The 19,886-nt window shown below is 41.4% G+C and overlaps 1 protein-coding gene across 2 annotated transcripts in view; it reads left to right on the top strand.

The window, feature by feature from the left end:
• ADD3 (adducin 3) overlaps window positions 1-19,886 on the top strand; it is a 100,654-nt gene that overhangs the window by 18,937 nt on the left and 61,831 nt on the right. For both annotated transcript variants that reach the window (XM_030486630.2, XM_030486632.2), the window contains exon 2: window positions 16,655-16,699. The gene's annotated coding sequence lies outside the window, so the exon portion shown is untranslated. The remainder of the gene's footprint in view (window positions 1-16,654; window positions 16,700-19,886) is intronic.

The following is a 19,886-nucleotide window of genomic DNA, read 5'->3' on the forward strand; positions in this document are numbered from 1 at the left end:
AGCTCTTCTTTGTTGTTTATACATGTGCATGTTTTGCTGTTTCTTGGCTTCATGTTCTGGTCTTGGTGATTCATAGAGCATCAAAATGCACAGAAATGATGTTCTCAGCACTTTGGAAGACCTCTCCAGATAATTCTAAACACTGCTTATTCACGGGAAGCAAGTGGGCGTGCTGGAGGAGCACTCCAGTTTCCTGAAAGTGCTCATGAGTACTGAGGAGCTGCTTTGCAGCTCTCAGAAGAGACTTCTTCACTTCTTCCAAATACTATTTAATAATTAAAATCTCGAGGTTGGGAGGAACTGCATTTTCCTGTACTAAAGACACATGGTGCAAAAGTGGTTGAAACTTTATGCTGATGGACTGGAGTTTGATTTCTCCTGGAGTCTAATTTATATCTGCAAAAGGCAAATCGTGGTGAATTGGGATTAGGATGACATTAAACTCAAATCACAAGTGACGGATTTTGTTCTGTTAGTCTGGGGTGAGTTAGGTGTTCTGTGTATGAGAAGTCTCTGTATTATGTATTATTATCAAACTACTGAATAGAAGTCATGGGGTTGTTTTTTTTTAATGCTTATCAAATTTAAGAGGAAACTTGAAATGGTTTAGGAGTTTATGAATGAGAACAGTATGACCAGAAGCTGGTATGTTGGAGATGCAGTTGCAGAAAGTGTGCTGAAGTTTAGCAGTGAAGGATGCCAATGGGCTGTGAATTTCTCTCTTCACAGAATCACAGAATCATAGCATAGTTAGGGTTGGAAAGGACCTTAAGATCATGTAGTTCCAACCCCCTGCCACGCTCTGGCACACATAATCATGCGAATGACTGCACTGAAGGTGCTGCACGAGTGCGCGTTGCTGACCTCATCCCAAGGAACGTACCGCACTAGCCAATTTCTGATATAATTTGGGGAAAACATTTATTTAAATACTTACTGAAACCAGATGTTGGGGAGGTTTTTGTGGGTGTGTTAAAGTCTTTAAAAAAATGTAAAACTCCTGACCTGTAATTATACTGGCTGACTGTTTATACCTTTCCAGTCCTTGGTCTCTGAGGCTGTGCTTGGGTAATTCCTCGCAAGGGAAGCACTTGCTGGTCAGAAAGTGGATTCAGATTGAGACCACCCAATAGTCACTGCATAGCAGTCATGGCAATATGTATGTTTTCATTTAGTATAAACATTTGGAACTTAATGACTTCCTGTTTCAAAGGACGGAGAATACTCTTGCTTAAAAAAGGAGGAGAGGGAATATTCAAACAGGAAACTCGAGTACATGACTACACTTTGCATCAACCTATAGGCTTACCAGCAAACTCAGGAGAAAGTTCATGAGATGTTATGATATTAAAACTTTCAATTCCTGAGGCGTTTGTGAAGCAGTTGTGGTTGTTTTCATACAAAGACCTAAACGTGTGCATTTTGCTGAACAGAAACGGATCAAGCAACAAGAGGTTGTCAAATGGACCAGCAGATGAGGAAGGAGCAGATAGCTGGTAACACAGTGAGGGGAGAAGATGTCAGTTAATTCTATCCTAGTTTTGCTCTCTTTTCTTTGATGTACAAGTTCTCAACGTGGCTGTGTTGTAGAAGCAGCATGTAAAAGTCACTATTTTGTTTAGCAGTTTCAGCAGTGGAAGCAAAGATCAGTAGGGGCTTGTGTAAATTGACTGAGGTGCACATACTAAGGAAATCTTACACTCCTGTAGTGCTGTTTTATTTTAGACCTGGACTTGGATGAATTCTGCAGGCCTTTGACTGTATCTCGTGCAGTCTTGCATCACCATTTTATGTAGCATTCTGATCAGAGCACGTTTTCTTCCCCTTTTTTAAGTAATTTTTGTTGAAGGGATCCAAGTGTGTACAATAAATGCCAAAGTTAAGGATTTTGTTAGAAAGATGTCTGCTGAGAGGTGAGGAGGGGGATGGCTTGGTTTGAATTAACTCAGCAAGAGCTGGGAGGGGGGAATTGAAACTAAATGAGGTCTCATCTCTCTTTTCTTGAGGGAGGAACATATAAAACTAACCAGCATCCTTTTTGCATAGCAATAATTTACATTTGTACTGCTCTAACTGTACACTTGAGTATCATCTCAACTGATGTTTTTGAAGGAGGAAAAACAATCCACTCCCAGAAGGGTTTTGCTAGAAGTATGCTGGAGGAGCCTGTGGAAGTGAGTCAGTTTGGCTAAGCTGCAAATAATGTTCTGTCTCAACTGAGAAGAAAAGAAAAAAAAACCCCTTGATTTCTGAAGGGGAAAGAAAGATTAACTAGTCATGTTCTGACACCCTTGCAACTTCTATTTTCAAGCTTGAGCTGTGTATTCTGAAATGAAGTGTCTTCCAGATTCGGAGCATTAGAATTTGCTTTTGGTGGCAAAATAAGATAAACTAATTGAGCAATCTTCTGAAGCTTTGCACAGTCCAGGCCTTCATCAAAGTAGGGATTTGTCTTCTGAATGTAAGTGAATTTGGGTATTATTCTTGTTTATATCTTCTGTAAACTGACTGTAATACTTACGTATAGTTTTGATGGGAGGGGTAGTGGGTTTTTTTCTTTTCCCCTTTGGAAAACTGGAATCCGCATGGTGAATGACAAACAGGGATTGCATCAGTAAACTTTATTGTAGTAGCTATTGCAGCAACATCTGACAGGATCTGTCTTTTGTCTCAATGTGGTGATCCAACCAGGCAAAACTGCAGCAGTATTTTCATTAGACTGACCCTAAGTCTGTACCAGTTATCCATCACTTCAGAAATTGTGCATTTATTTTCCTGAATTGTTATTTTGATAGAATTTCTTCATACTTTAAAACTAGTATAATCTCAACATGAAATTTGGTATCTTGTGTTTTACCTGTAAGTGGCAGAAGGTCTTAGAAAGCAAAGCCTAGGGTGGAAGTGAAGCCTGCTGTGCTATGCAGCACATAGACATTCTTGTTGCATTTATGCTCGAAATGGCTGATGTCATCATGTAGCCACTGAAATTCTTTATTGATTCTTTTCCAACTGATAGCCTGAGTTTCTTGAGTTGTGGAAATGTCTTGTTAAAAGCCTAATCTCCCCTTAATAACAATGTCTTGAAACGTGTTTTAATATGTGCTGAAGTTTGGTTTGATAGCACCGGCAGTGTTACAAGGAATTTTTCTAGCGCCAGGCACAAAGAGCAGGGCAGTGGTTCTTGCTGCCTCCCTGGCATGCCTAACCTGGGCATGCTCAACTACTTCTACCTGTTCAGTTTTAGCCCTTCCTTTCACATATGTTTCAATTTCTTCAAAAAAACCCTTGTTGTTTATTGTGGCCTTTCATTACTTAAAAGGGCCTATAAGAAAAATGGGGAGAGACTTTTTAGCAGGGCCTGTTGCGGTAGGACTTGGGGTGATGGTTTTAAACTAAAAGAGGGGAGATTCAGGCTGGATGTGAGGAGAAAATTTTTTACGATGAGGGTGGTAAAACCCTGACACAGGTTGCCCAGAGAGGTGGTGGATGCGCCATCCCTGAAGACATTCGGGGCAGGCTGGATGTGGTTTTGGGCAACCTGACCTAGTTGAAGGTGTCCCTGCTCATTGCGGGGGTTGGACTAGATGACCTTTGACAGTCCCTTCCAACCCAAACTATTGTATGATTCTGGGTTTTTTTAATACAAAACCAATCATGCTTTGCTTGAACAACCATGTTGCAATAGAAGTATTGTTGCTTCCAGTGTTTTTAGCAAGGCAATAAGCAGCAGCATTCTTCTGTTTGGGGAAATACGATTATTAGTCTCTGTTGGAATATCTTGTAGGATACGTTTGGTAAGGAAAGGCTTTGAAACTCAACAGGAAAAAGTGCTAAATATATACATCCCATTCAATACAGAATGGTGTCTTAAAGAAGCATGTTCTTGCCAAAGACAAGATCAAAGTTATTTGACATTTCCACATTGTGTTTACAGCTAAAACCATCACTCTGATCTGCGTTCAGAGTGATGCATGTGACAGGCCATTATCTGCCTTATTCAATGTGTATAATTAGGCATTGCTTTCTTTTCCTTTCTGTGCAGGGGTTTAAAAATTTGAAGGAATAATGATCTGTGCGCTTTCATGCGGCATTTGCATAATTAATTTGGGAGGTTGGTCAGAAGAATTTGTTTTGAAGCTTTTGTGCCTAAAATAGATTCCACTGATTTATAGCTAGAGATGAGTATTGACATGCATTCTGCAGTGGAGTAACATAGTGAAATTATATCCTGTGGTAACGTTGTTGGGGTTTCAGGCCTGGGCTGTTGTCCCTGGCCTTCAGGCAAACACTTCTGGAAGTAGGTTCTAACACTGATGTTTTGGGGTTTCCTTTTGAAAACTAGATAGCTGTGCAAAAAGAATTCTCCCTGCCCAACCAATGCAGCACGTGTCCAGACTGAGGAGGGTTCTCTCTGAAACTGCTTTAGAAATAATTTGTTTTCCATTCAGGGTCCAGTTTGATTGAATGTAAAGGTGACCTGGGTTTATTTTGAAATCTAAATTTAAGATAACTTTCTTTTTCTTGAAAACCCTGTGTGGAACTGTCTTGCTGTGTCATGAGAAGGATGGATAACAAAACTTGTTTTGCCTCTCGCAAATGTATATACACATGCAATGTCTATTGCTAAGCAGTGGGTTATGTGGCTGATTGGTAGAAAGGAATGTTTCCGTTTGAACTTTCAGAAGTGCACCACATACCCCCGAAGGTTTATATTCTCCAAAGAATTCTGATTATGTTGGCCTGGAGGACCTCATCACGTGGCGTTCCCTGGCATAGCTGTCCTTTGGGTCTGCTATATCGAGTGTGATCCCTGCATATGGACTGCAGCACCAGCCTGGGAGAGCATCTGAAGGAGCCCTGTGCTGTCAGACCCATTGGTGGGGAGGCTTTTGGGGGGGATCCTCTCTGAAATCCAGTACTCACCATGGCAGGGAAGCCTGCTTGGGTTCACGGTGTGGAAACCCCTCTTTTACCTGCCCCTCTCTGGGTTCTTGGGAGGAAAGGTTTGCTGCCTCACTAGTTAAAAACTTGTTTTCCCTCCGAAAGAGGAACCACAAGATGTGGGCAGCCTGAGTTTTTAGAAAGTCACAGAGGAACCGTGGCATGCATGAAGGAGCAGCCTGTATCAAGTGCCAGCTGTATTCGAGGTTATTTTTAGTGCCTGTTCTTGCGCTGTTGATGAGAGGAGTAGGCTCATACTGGTGCTGGGCGGGTGCGCATCCTGCTTACACCTCTGTGGCTGTGGTCTTCCCCCTCCAGTAGATGGCTGTGCCTTGCCAGTGCGGTTGCTAGTTCAGGATGCTCAATTCCTTAATCGATTTGGAGGGATTTTGCTTCATGTACCTTTCTGCAGCTGGTGCTGTGTTAGCTACAGAAGCAGCACAAACCCAGGAATTTTGTTCCTTCAGGTTCTGCCCTGTTTCCTTAGAAACTAATTTCATACCATTGCTGCAGACTGAAAATCAAGTTACTTCATGTTCTCTGTGTTAGAAACATGTAAAATCAAACTGATGCACAGTAAGTGCAAATGTATTGGTCTTCAATTCTTTGCAGATTCTTCTGTTCTCTGCAGTGAATCTTCTCTTACTGATCATTTTCTAACTCGGATGCCCTAGAGAACAGGGCCCATTATGGATGGCTCTTCCTTTGATTAAACTGTGAGGAGCTGTCATTGGTGGAAGTAAAACTTATTTTTAGTAGCTTGCATGAAACATTCAGCTTGTCTCAGGAAAAGGAAGTTCAGTTGCCTAATGGATTATTGTCCATGTCTTCCCTTCCAAGAGAAACCAAGATTACAAATTCTGGGGAAAATTTGAACAGCTTGAAATCACATAAAAGGTGGGAAAAGTCCTTGTTTAGTGGAGGTAATGCTCAACTGGTAACAGATCTCCTGGGGGTTTGTTTCTAATAAATAATTAGGCAATACTTCCCTGAAGCAGAGATGTGTTGCATCTTCACTATGCTTCAGCTGATTTTAATGACAAACCGTGGTTATTCATCCTGATGGCCCTTTTTGGAGTTTGGAGATGAGGAGGACAAAACTGGGAAGGAATAATGTTGAATCAGCCTAGAAACTGGCAACTGAAAATACAAGGAAATGATGGCACTAAGTCCTCATTTCCTAGATGTGGAAGAGGTAAGTGTTGGCAAGGGAAGTGTTTCTGTCCCGACTGCTAATTGTGCTGCTCCAGCATTGTGTGGCCACAGAGCTTTATGCAGCATTTTAACTGTCTGTTTTGCATTCCTTTATAGGTGGTAGTATTTGGGTGAGTTATTTCAGCAGTTATTTTTCACATAGGCATCTTCAATTAAGTTTTGAATTCATTGTTATTTCTACACAGTGTCTTTCTTGCTCTAATGAATTTACTGTGGTGGTGGTATGCAGCCTCCCACACATCTGTAATTGAGCTTCTACTCCTTGGTATTCCAGAAGAGCTGCTGAGGAGACAAGAAAGTACTTGATGTGATCATTAAAAATCATTGCTCCTCTGAAGGGTCACTTCTTTGAATTGAATTCAGAGGTTCAACTTGAAACTAAACAACAGCAGTAGTTCTCTTTCAGCAGTCATCTTTCTAGAAAGGTATTTTTCCCTCTAGTACATGTTTTCTATCTCATGTTACAGTATAGTTCCACACTGGCATTTTCCCTTATCACAGATATTACATTAGCTCATTAAAACTGAAATGAATTTTGGCAATTAATCCGATGTTTGGGACAAGCATCACAAAGCATCAGGATCTTTCAGTTCCTCATTGAAGTTAGCTGCATGTCATGCACTGCTCACTGCTTTCATTAATTTCTCTGGAACAAAGATGCCAATCTGGCTTTCATTTCAACTCGATGCAGCATTCTGGTGCATGTCAAGCTGCAAAATAGCTTTTAATGATAAGCTGGAGCTGACTACCTTTGATCAAAAGAGATAGTGTGCCTTGAAAAATAGGCTTATAAAATGGACTAAAAGGGAAGCATTATACATCAGCGCAGATAAAGCCAGATAAAAGCGGGTGGGTGTTTTAAGAACATATGGTTGAAAGTAAAAACCAGTTTGAGGTAGTTGCCTGTCTTCTGCAGTTTGCAAGTCTTCCTCAGCACATTTGTGTCCATAGTGTTGGGGGGGTGGGGGGTGGCAGCAGGGATGTTTTGATGAAAAAAGGAGGAACAGAGATGCAGCAAAACTGTTGCTTTTACTGTCTAATAAACACTTTGGTGCAATCGCTGCTATCCTAATTCATCATTCATTAACGTTCGTGCTGTTTGTAAAGGCTTTTGTGAAGAGAAGGTGAAAACTGAGGGGGAAAACCACTAATTTATCTCCCTCTCTCTGGTAAATGGAGTTGTATGGCCTCTGCAGAGCTCACGAGGAAGATTGTGTGAGCTCCCCAGAGGGCACAATAGTTTTTTTGAGCAAATGAGGACTTAGAAAATAACTGTACAGACAGGACACAAAGATAGGAGGGGATTTTCTTTGTTCATGAGCAAATTTAACTTTCTTTTAGTAAAGTAAATACGCTCCAGATGGCTGGAAAGTACAAGATGCTCCCAGGGGTTAGGGTGGAGGGTGGATGAATTAAGCTTTGTAGAAAGTCAAAAGTGAACAAGTAAGATAAAGTTCAAAAAGAAAAAAGTAGTGTAGTTGGTTTCTATTCTTTCTTAGGTTTGGGGCTGGATTGAGCATTTCAGGAGAGGGATTCAATTAAAGAATATAAAGAGGCAATGTTTCTGATTAGAATATCAGAATGAAGCAGAAAGAGGACTGATAAAAATCTGGTTTTCTTTCAGTTTGTAAACAACTCGTAATCTTCACTTCCAAATACAGCTTGTTTCAATAAATGAGAGTTTGGGTACTTTGTAGCTGAGAAAAAAACACTTAAAGATTTATACACTTACAGATCTGTATGTACTGATCATTATGAGTTTTGCAGCAATAGTGGTGTTATGAATCCAGCTAAGGCTTTATCCATAAATGAATGCTGGAAGAAAATAATACCATACGTGTGAAGTTTATGTTGTGAAATGTCTTCTGATCATCTGTTGTCAGGCACCAAGATTCCTCACGGGAGATTGTGCCATGCTTTGGTGCAGCTCTGCTGATTGTCTCAATCACTGCTGGGAGCATGGGGAAAAGCCTCTTCCATCCCTCCAAACATCAACTGCAGAGCTTCATTTTTATTTCTGTTCCTGTTTTCGGAGGCAAGTTTGACTGTCTAAGAAAAATGCAGAATGCTGGTGACCTGGCTGGGAATGCTCAGAAGTCATGTTGCTGAAGTAGAATGGGAGTAATGCTTCAGCTTCATAGCTGAAAGAGAAAACTCTGTGCTAGTACAGGTGTAGATTTGATGGGTTAGATGGCTGCTCAGGTGGTCAACGCATTGTTAAACCATCACTTCTTAGTAAAAACATCCTGAATGGACATTCTTTAGGAGTGAAGTGGCAAAGACAGTTTGCAAAAAAAAAAAAAAAAAACAAACAAGAAACCCCAAACCATGCTGTGAGATGAAATGTAGCGTGAGAATACCCTAGATCTTATTGTTACTTTATATGAAAAAGTATGGAAAGATTCCCTATGAAACTTGCCTTGTTTTTACCCTTAGGCAGACCACTGTATTTGCTATAACTGCGAATGTTTATTTTTTACATACAAACTTGTGTTTGTTTACACATGAGAACGGTGTATCAAAGGCACATACCTGAGTGATTTGGGAAGTTGGTTTTGTTTCCTTGTGTGAGAGATGGAGCCCAAAGGAGCAGAGGTCTTGCTCCCTGAAGTGCCCATTCCTTTCTTGAAGCTTTGATGCTGCGGTGGATGTGTTGGGCAGAGGAGGAGGTAGATGGGCTGTGTAGAGCACCAGGAAGTTGCTTCCAATTACACATTTGAGGTGATTAAAAATCACCTCAAATGAGTAAAAATGCTTTTTTTTGTGGATGACAGAGAGTAACAAAGGCTAGCTAGGTGCAGGGCGCTTTCCCAGTGGTAAACTAGTGTATTTGTGATTTATAGGAGGTTACTCAAAGCAATGCTTATGGCCAGCTCTCATACCCAGAGCACACATGGCAATGGAAGAGGAGTTGCAGGCCAAAGATGAAGCGCTGTAAGTGCAGGGGATGGTGCTGAAAACTGAATACAGAAGCAGGATTGAAGCATGAAAGGAAGGAACTGCAGCAGGGGGAGGGTGGGATTGCTTACAATCTTCAGCAGTCCTGGCATTTTTGAACAACTATGTATTGCTGAGAGTGGGATCCTGCAAACCGCTAGATGTAAGTGGTTGGAGTGGATGGTCTCTGGTGAGAAGCTGAGAGCAACTTTTAACAGTGGGGTGAGTATGGCACATCAGTAAGTGAAATCTGAGGACAGTAATGAGATCGTAGCAAAAGCTAATGAGTTGGAGTCCGCACTGACAGACTGGTAGAAAATGAAAGAGATCTTGTCTCAGGGACAAGAAGAAAGCAGGAAACCTGTGGCAACAAAAGGTGAGAAAGGACTCATGCCAGGCTTTCACATTTCCTTGTCTTTTTAAACAGGAATATAAGAGATTGGGTTTTTTTTCTTCCAGTAGAGATTGAAAATCTGAAGAGTGAATAACAGAATATATGTGGAGTGCGGCAAAAAAAGGTAGAGGGGAAAAAAGCTTAGGATGCAAGTTGGAACTAGGTGTTCTTTAAGGTCTCTTCCAACTCTATGATTCTGTAAGTTCAGGAGCATTAAATAGCAGCTGGAAAATGCTAGATGGGTTTTATTTCCTTCACAATTACCCAAACCTGGGACATAGGTTGAAAATTATTTTGCTTAAATGTATTGTGGGTAGCTTTAGTAGATGCTTTGTCATTTTCCATAATGAAGGCTAAAGGAGCACTGTCCGTCTCCCCTTGACAGGCCTTTTGAAGCCACCGTTAGCACTTGTATTTTGTCTGGCTTGAAGCACCTGTCATTGACAGACATGGAGGATGTGTGGGGCGTCCCTGCAGGGGGTTGGAACTAGATGATTTTAAGGTCCTTTCCAACCCAAACCATTCTTTGAATACAGCTTCGCTAATGCCCATCTCAGAAGGGACTTCACCTCATTTTAAGGGGGTGAGGGGAGTATGTAACGCTGAAGTTGTTTTCCTGAGGCCAGCTAGGATGCCTGTTGCAGAACTGTGCCGAGCATCCAGATCCTTAAGGCCATTCACCTGATGTCTGAAACTGTCATTTCCCACTGCTCGGACTGTAACTATGTGAAAATTTAATAATGCAGTGCTATATAATGAAATACCCCACCTGAAACTGTATTTCCAGTCTTGCTTAGAAACAGAGTAGATACTAGACAGCAGCTCTAGTCTTTACATCACTGAATTACGGAGCATTGAGCCTTTAGTAGTGGGATTTATCAAATGACAAAGGTAAAATGGAATAACAAGTATTATTATAAACTATAAACTCTAAAGTAAGTATGAATTAGCATATTCATATATATGTATTTCAGCCAGAAGTCATAATTAAAGCTATTCAGATAGTGTTCAATAGCTTTGATTTGTAATGTTTTCCTAAAATCTCTGCTTCCTTACCAGCACCAAACTTCCACTGATTGTAGTGCAGTTAACTCAGGTACGAATGCTACATAGACTCTGCCCACTAGTTTCTTGCTATTCTGATCATGCATCTTGGTGCAGTGACTGTAGGCAAAAATAAATATGAAGTGTGCATTTTAATGAAAACCAGCAAATCATTTCTTGCGTGGCTTGATAGTCCTATGTTCTAATTGTAGAAAAATGTGGTGTGCTCTAACTACTGCCTTGCCTTACAGCCTGCAGAGTTTGGGTAGCTCTTTATAGCCTCACCAGTAAGATGAAATTGAAAAGCTTTTTGGTACATGTTTTTCTCTAGGGTGCTGACAGTAATAAGAATAAAAAATAGGTTTTGAGTAGTCTTCTAAATCTCAGCACGGACTACTTGGTGTATCAGCTGATGTGGGGTTTTGGTTATTTAGGTAACTGAAAAAAGCCAACCAGTTTTTGCTGCACTATTTGTAATTAAACCAAGCTGCTGCTTTATGTAATTTATGTTTAGATCTTCAGCATCAACTAAAAAGGAAGGGGAGGTTCATATGTGTGTAACTTTAGAAAACTTGAATTCTCCAAGACCAAGAGTGTGCTGTGATGAAAGGTCAGTACTTCAAGAGCTCAGTGTGCATCTCCCCGAAAGGAAAGATCAAGAGATGGAATGGTTCAGATGATAAAGCTCTTGGAAATTTAAGCTTCCTGTTCAATAAGTCCTGGTAAATGGTTTTGTATGTGAAAATATTATGGAGACTTGCCTTGATTATCTTATCATTTATCATCTTGGAATATTAAAGTACACTGTAGGCACGTTTCATGTATGATGGTGGCCTCTTCCTCCATAGCACCATAGGGATGAGTTTGTTATGAAAGCCTTGTAGCCCTATTTGCACATGGGGCACCAGAGTCATATCCCATTCTCCTTTTCAAAGAGCATAGAAGATTTTTCCATGTTTCCCCCTAAAAGGGGAATTCCAAAAGTTGAAATCTTCTAAGATTGCAAACATGTTTCCACATAAGCAAAGTCTTCTAATGTCTCTATCTGAAGTTAAGGCATTTCTCTGCCTTTGCTACCATCCAAAATTCTTGACTCATTTGGCACACTAACTCCATAAAGCTTTGTCTTTCATGGCGTTTGTTTGTTTTGGTTTTTCCTTCTGAAAACAATTTGGTCTCTTTTGTAGCACATTTCAGTTTTGTTCTGGTTTTATGACTTGTTCCCCTTGCTTTCCTTCAGCTGCAATGAAGAGAATTAAGTACAGTTGTAGCCCTGATTAAAATCTTGGCTTAATTGAGTTGCAAATTGTCAATGACAGACACTTGTCAGGGGGCCAATGACTAGCACCTTTTAGCATTCTTCTGCCTTCCTGAATCCTGACGATTCTCTCTGGTTTTACCATTGCTTATGTTCATTTCCTCTGTTTTTCTCTCTTCACAGCCTGAAGCTCTGCACAGGGTGTAAATTGCTTTCTCCATGATAGTGACTTGTTAATTAGCTGTCAAGAAAATTAAGTCCCTTTGTAAGGCCTGTCTTGCTTTTCCCTGAGATCTCTCTGATATTTGGTCTCCTAATGCAGGGTCTGAAGGCTGGTAGACTGTGAATAGTAAGACTGACATTGCCCATACTGAAATGGCAGCATTTCCAACTACCTTTGAAGGGATTCATGTTGCCATTTGGCATTGCTGAACTAATAATCCTAAACGGAGAAGTTGACAAGGAAATCTATCATGGAATCCCAGACTGGTTTGTGTTGGAAGGGACCTTAAAGCTCATCCAGTTCCAACCCCCTGCCACGGGCAGGGACACCTTCCACTAGAGCAGGTTGCTCCAAGCCCCTGTGTCCAACCTGGCCTTGAACACTGCCAGGGATGGGGCAGCCACAGCTTCTCTGGGCACCCTGTGCCAGCGCCTCAGCACCCTCACAGGGAAGAATTTCTTCCTAATGTCTAATCTGAGTCTACCCTCTCTCAGTTTAAGACCATTCTCCCTTGTCCTTGTCCCTCTCCTCCATGCCCTCATAGAAGGTCCCTCTCCAGCTTTCTTGTAGGCCCCTTTTTAGATATTGAAAGGCTGCTCTCCAGAGCCTTCTCTTCTCCAGGCTGAACAAGCCCAACTCTCTCAGCCTGTCTTCCTAGGAGAGGTGCTCCAGCCCTTGGAGCATCTACAGCCTCCTCTGGACTTGCTCCAACAGCTCCATGTCGTCCTCCTGTTGGGTGCCCCAGAGCTGGATTCAGGATTGCAGGTGGGGTCTCATGAGAGCAAAGTAGAGGGGGCGAATCACCTCACTCAACCTGCTTAGCTCACTAGACTAACATGGGAGATATTGTGTAAGGTACAAGCAGTATATTACCAGTAGTACTGCTTTTTCTTCCACTAGCAAGTTGAGTAACAACCCATGTTTCCATGCCGGTCCTCCTGGCTAGCATCAGTTGCCTTACTGTCAGGGAATGCTGCAGGACTGACTCTTGTACTGATATACTGAGTTATGGTTTGGGCTAGGGGACTGTTTCTGGTTGATAGGGATGCTAACACTGTTTTGGGGAAAGCCAACAAATACGTAGAAATTGCAGTAGAAATGTAGATTTTGATTAGACAAAGATGCTCAATAATTAAATACAAGTTCTCCCTCTCTCTTTTTCTCTAACCCTCAGGATCTATATTCTTGTCAAGCCTCTCAGGTGCTGAGTTTTAGTCAAGATATCTTGTGGCCCTGGTATGACACTTCTGTATCCAATTATATCATCTATTTTGTATGCTGAGCGTCGAGAGTGGAAAAGATGGAAACATGGTTAGATTGTCAGTTGTTTCCAGTGAAGAAATCTCTGTTTGGTGGAACTGTTTGCATTCCTGTGGTCAGTGGTATAAGGAAATACCATGTTATGAAAAATTCCCAATTGTTTCCTTAAGGGCTCTTAGAGTTGCACAATCTTTTGATGGCTTTGTTTGTTAAAAAAAAAAAAACCTTCTTCAGTTTGGAACTCAAAATGCTCTTAAATATTTACCAGGGCTTTGCTTTTTATACTCAAGGTTTGGATTCAAACCAGAAGTGTATTTTCCTACTACACGCTGATCAGCCATTATAATACGAGTAGTTGAAGAAAATTGTATTTTCATTCCAGGACGTGTTTCTTTGGGATATCCCATCCCTTGACTCTCTGTCATTGTGATGACTCATAGTTTCTCTATGATGATAGATGCAGTTCTAAAATGTTGCTTCTCAGAGTGGGAGAGAGCTCTCAAGTAACCAAGTGGCTTTTACACTTTAGTTCTCAAGACGATAAATGGTATCTCTGCCACACACGCAAATCCTGTTGTCCTACAGGCTGAAGCTCTCATTTAGCATTTGATTTGTCCTTGCATTTTCAGTATCCCATTAGGATTTGTGTAATACGTTTGATTTCTGACATGTGCATTTATTCAGATGTATTCTCAATTTTTTGAGGCTGCTCACATTCAATATTTACTGCTGTCGTGTCTTGAGTTAAAATCCATCTCTCTTCCTACTTTATTCATCCAAGAATGTCTTTCAGTTGTTATTTTCCCTTATCTGAGAGCTGGCTTTGAGTTGGTTCTTTACTGTGCGGCTGTTATTCCTTTTCAGATTTTCTTTTTCCCATTCTTTATCCAATCCTCATCCTTTGTTACTGAATGTATAATGTTATTTTTGGCCATACAGGCATTTAATTAATGACTTAGAGCTGAGAATATGGCCTAAACAATGCTCAGTGTAGTGAAGACAACTGCTGGCCAGTACTTACATCAGAGTTTCTTGCCCATACTCAAGGGGTGGGTAGAGTGAGATGAAAAGACCCCAGTGGATTAAGCAGAGTGCATTAGGTCATGGTACCAAATGGCAAGGGGTTTGTTTTTGTTGGTTTTGGCTTTTGTTTGTTTTAATAATGTGAATTTTGAACTGGGGAAGGAGGAAGAGCTTGTGAGAGTGCATTGAGTCATACTAGAGAGAAAGGATGTGAGGAAGAAAAGGATTGTAGCAAAGAGTTTGTGACAAAGGGCAGAAAAAATACATGCTTAAAAGCATATGATGTTTGGAGGGTTGTGGTTCCTGGCTTCAGCTGTTTCCCCACTGCCGCCTTGTGCTGAGAGCTGCAGGGGCTCCAACTTCTCCAGTGCCAGAGGTGAGCAAGCACTTACGCAGCGGTGCACCAGCCTTCACGGGAGCGAGCAGTGCTGTGCAGCTCCCAGAGAGCTAAAGTGTTAAACAGCATCACAAATGGGCACCTCTGCATTCTGCCAGCTGGTGCTATTGGACCAGGAGGGAATGTTACATTTTCATGTCTGAGAGTGGTCTGGTGATGCCCTCTAGAAAGAGTAGCTGTTAGGCTGCAAGACAGGCTCTCTTCTTGCGGGTGACAGCTATGCTTAAAATAACGTATCGGGAACTTGCATAGAAATAGCATTCCCTTATCTCTAGCAGTGTGAAGTAGATGAAAAATAAACCCTACTCATGCCGAGAATAAACAGTCACATTAAAGTGTTTAAATTCCTGATGGTGTGGAGGGCTCCTGCTCTAACACGACATTGTGATGCCAATATGCTTCCTCCTCTTTCCCCAGTTGCTGCCATCGCTTGGTGTGCTCTGCCAGGGAGCACTTGGCAGCACAGCAAAATAAGCAAATATGGCCAAGCCCCACGCAGAGCACCTGGCTAGAGCCAATCCTGTCCCCTAAATCTTTACTCCTGTCAGCTCTAACAGTAGATTAAATAGTTTTATGGCTGTTTACCTTTGTTAATACTGAGTACAAGTACATTGTTCATTCCTAAATAAGAGCTTGCTGAAAATACTGCCATATTTATGGCAACGTTTATTTTTCAAGTGCACAAGGAACTGACTTACTGTGACAAAGTAATTCAGGGAAAAGAGACAATTTGAGCACACATGCAATAACGTCTTATTTTAATCATGGTTCTCTTGGGCGTTTTTTGCTTCAGAGTATCTTGTGACAGTAATGTCTCACAGTAATTTTGTGTAATCCTACTTGCTTTCTTTTGGTGAGCACTGGTTTTTTTTGGAACTCACTTCTTTACTGCTGAAATTCATAGAGAACGCTGAATAATCCAGCCTTTAGTGCTGCTGGGGAATGGGATAGCCAGCCTGCTGAAATGTTGAAACTGCTCAAGTATTTTAGTACGATACACTGAGAAGAGCTAAACAGCAATGTTTGAAGTTACTGTATTGAAGTCATGAGAGACTGGTGATGGTTGAAGGAGGCTGTTACAACCTCATGAATAGGAAGAGGGTCACAGGTTGGTGAGAAGTGCTGCCTGTGCCTGATGGTGAGCTGAGCACAGGGTTTTCACGATGCATAAAATGTTTAATTTGCACTGTATAGATCTTAAAAAAGAAAATGTAGCATATGTTTTGTATGCAATTATGAAATCAGGGAGTCTGGCCCCTGTTCCCCAGGAAATAACTGCCTTTCCTTGGAGGAGTGGTCAAGGGAAAACGGAAGATGATGGGAATAGATTTGTCAGATTTGATTGAACTTGTGCTCAAAGACTGAGAAGACAAAAGATGATAGAAGTAAGCAGTTGCTATCTGATTTACTCATTCTACTTTCATGTAGAAGATGAAGGCAAGAGGAGAACCCATAGCTGCTCAGTGGTGGGAAAGGGTCAGAGCCAGGCGGTTGTTTCCTTATGAACTTTGCACACCAGCGGTTGTCAACCTTCAAAGAGAAGTATTGTGTTCCTTTCCCTGGCTCCCCACCCAGCCCCAGCCTGCCTGCGGCAGCTCCATAGTTCAGCTTCTGCTGGGCTACAACAGGAGTTGTGGACTGGGGCTGTTAGGCTCTGTTTTAACAATGCACCAAGTAGACTGGGTTCTACTTTGATTTGTAATCCAGTGTGCCTGAGGCAAAATGGTGAGATTCCCAACTAGGTGCTCCTAAATGAGACTACCCTTTGAGATTCTTTTGTATATGAAAAATGCCTTCTGTGATAACACAGTAAAATGGAATTGAATGAAATACTCTGAAAAATTCAGAGTTCAAGAAACTAAATGTTGTGTTAATGCTTTCTTAAGTTTTAAGTGTACAGTATATTCCAATAATACTGAAAAGCCTACCAGGAGTCAGTAATCATCTTCTTCTGTTTTACAGGTCAACTACATTACTAGAGCAAGGAGAGCTGTGGAAAAAATCAAGGTACCTAAAAAACATTTTACTGTCTGAATTCTTGGCTGTGTGTTTGCTCGTCATTTATTGTAGTGATTTTAAGGGGGAGGAGGGGAAGTGGATCAGCAAACTGCCACATTAAAAAGCAGAGACCAAAAAAATCCACAATAACTTTAGTCTCAGTGTTGTGCAGAATACTTTTGTGGGATGAAATCATACCTTAGCTTTGGTGTGTGTGCAAGAGTCTGAACAACACTCCATAGTATTTGCTCTAAATATGTAATGGAGCTTCTTGGGTGCAAGTTCTAGCCCCAGTGAGGTGAATATTACCTATTTATACAACTGGGTACACTGACCAGCTGATAAGTATCACCAAAGATGAGTGAGTGTGGTGCTTGCAGCTTTGACATTCATCACAGGCATCAGCAGACTTCACCCTATGTAGCTATTAGGTGTACAGTTCCTAAAGATGCAGAAGGAGGGGTATAAAGACAGCCGAACCTGAGCAATAGCCTGGTTTTCACAAGTGAGGAACTGGGAGGTTTTGATACCTTTTTCAGACAATTCTGACTATTATGTCCTACAAGTGTTACTATGGTATTGCTAACATATATTGTGTTGAGGTCTTCATTTTTGCAATAGGCGGGAAGCATTCCTGCAGTGCAGTCTCTTAGGGATTGTAGTGCCTAATCTCTTATCTGAAGTATGTTTTTTACCAGTGTTTTCTACAGCTCCCCAGTCCTTGATGAAAATAAGACAGAGTGGTATAACTTATGTTTTCGTGCCTGTTATGTAACTAAAAAAGCCTATATTAAAATAATCCTACTGCTAACACCTGGCTATGATTCTTTTGGGTTTGGTTTTTGGGGTTTTTTGGAGTCAGAAAAGTTGTTTTTTCCTTTATTTGCAGTGAAATACTACCTGGGAAATGCTACCATGCCTTGCAAATGTGATGCTATGGGGCAGAAGCAAGGAGGGAGTCAAAGCCTTATCACTTCATCAAAATGTAAAAACAATGGCTTTTATTAATAAAAGCTTATTGCATACTTTTGTGCACTTCAAGTTGAACAGTGCTGAGCTGCCTTCTTCCACTAAGAGTGCATAAATTCATGACTTGCTGCCCAGAGAAGCTGTGGCTGCCTTATCCCTGGCAGTGTTCGAGGCCAGGTTGGACACAGGGGCTTGGAGCAACCTGCTCTAGTGGAAGGTGTCCCTGCCCATGGCAGGGGGTTGGAACTGGGTAATCTCTAAGGTCCTTTCTAACCCAAACCAGTCTGTGATTCTATGACATGTTCATCAATAATGCCTTTCATTTCAAGAAGCAGATTAATTTCTTGGTCCTTTGACTTTTGCTTGAAGATCATTCAGGTGATCACTTCCACCTTTAAATTGAGGTCTTCTGTGATGCCTGGGGTATTTAAAATACAAGTTGTTTTCCCAGGATCTTGCAAGACTGACTGCAAGACTGACAGCTGTACATGGAGCCCCAGTGTGGCTGCGTTCCTTTTGGTGCTGGACTGGCCTCTCCTGCAGGCTCCTGGTAAGATGAGAAGCTGGCAAAAAGCATAAAATGGAATTCATGTGTGGCTGGAAAAAAGATACAAGGGAGTCTCAGACTCTTTATCTGGCGTCTGCAGTGCTGAAGGAGAGGTTTCTATCTCTTTGCTCAATTTAGACAGAGATTTTACTCCAGACATTTTTTTGCCCCTCACTGTGCAAAACCTGTCAGATCCTTTTCCTGACACTTTCTCCCCCATCAGTCCCTCAGAAAGACTTCAAAAGAGATTTTTTTCCCCTTTGCAAAAGGAACCAGACGCAGCCTTACTCATTCACCCTGCATTTGAAGCATTGATAAGTAACATGTGGCTGGCTCCAAACTGGAGACTTTCCCAGCCATTTAAGAAAACACTGTTAATAGTTATGTTTTAAAAGAAACTATAGGATTGTTCTTCCTTCTTTGCAATTGCTCTTTTGTGTAATATATCCCAAGAGTTTTGATTCTCTCCTCTCTGAAGCAGTCAGAATTCACTACTGTCTTTCTGATTAACACATATTGAAAAGAAATGTCAATTTAAAAAACTTTTCCATATGGGAAGGGTTTCTTTATTCATAATCTGTGTCACGCTGTTTAAGCTGTAACTTTAATGCTTTTGGATCATCCCTGTTCGGAACACTTATTTCAGGAGTGCCTTAGCAGAAAGAAAAATATTATTTTTAAAACTTGAGACTGAGTAAGAGGAGCCTGGGATGGAAATCCACTGTCCTGCATAATTGTTTAAACCTGCTGCACAGTTGTGCAAAGGTACGAACTCAGGGGTCTCTTCCATGAAATGTAGCTGGGACTTCATCTTCAAAGACAGGGTATGCCTGAGGACAGGCTCTGGTCCTTTTGATATGAGTAGAGCTCACTTGAAAGGCAAGGCTGCAGATGAGGAAGAATGTAACCTGGGGGTTTATGAGCTTATTCAGAAACTCCGACCTGGTGCATCGCATTATTGCTGGGAGAACGCAGTAAAACAACTGCCTTTTTATTTCCTGCTCTAAGGAACAGTCTAAAAGCAAATGGTACAAAAATACAGGAAGATGGAAGATTAATCTAAATCTGTGTTCAAATATATCACCTGAATTGATTTTTCTTTTAAAACAATAATAAAGCCCCCAGGCTCTCCATGAAATACAGAGACTGGCTGCATTATCCCCCAACTATTTAACCTGGTCAAGTCAAATTCAGTGCTGGCTCTTAGCTGCTGGGCAGGCTGTGCTCCCTGCAGCTTCTGTTGTCCCACGTGTGAGGAGGGCTTAGACCTTCAACTGTTAAAATATTCAAGGGACCTGTTGGGTCCATTTTCTAAAACCATCTCACTAAACTCTGCTTTAAGTAGATTCAGCAAGTTTATAAAGTTGATTTTAGTGGGGTTTTTTTTTCTCCAATGCCTTTCTCTGATATGAAACACATTTCTATACCCCATTTGGCATTCCTCATGTGGCTAGAAATTAGACTTTTAAAATCCCCTTATACACAGTATTGTGGAATAGGTCAAGGTAGGGCAGAGTAGGACAACTACCAAAGTATTTTTGCATATTACCAAAGTAGAGTTGACCAAAATTTTTGTTGCTATCCTGCTTAAAGTGTCAGTCCTTAGTGTGCCATTCCGCAGTGTGTGCACATACAGTGATACTGGGGCAGATCTGTTTTGCAGCACTGGTGAGGGTTGTA

This window comes from Strigops habroptila, chromosome 5, assembly GCF_004027225.2.
Source record: "Strigops habroptila isolate Jane chromosome 5, bStrHab1.2.pri, whole genome shotgun sequence".
In the NCBI taxonomy this organism is placed as follows: domain Eukaryota; kingdom Metazoa; phylum Chordata; class Aves; order Psittaciformes; family Psittacidae; genus Strigops; species Strigops habroptila.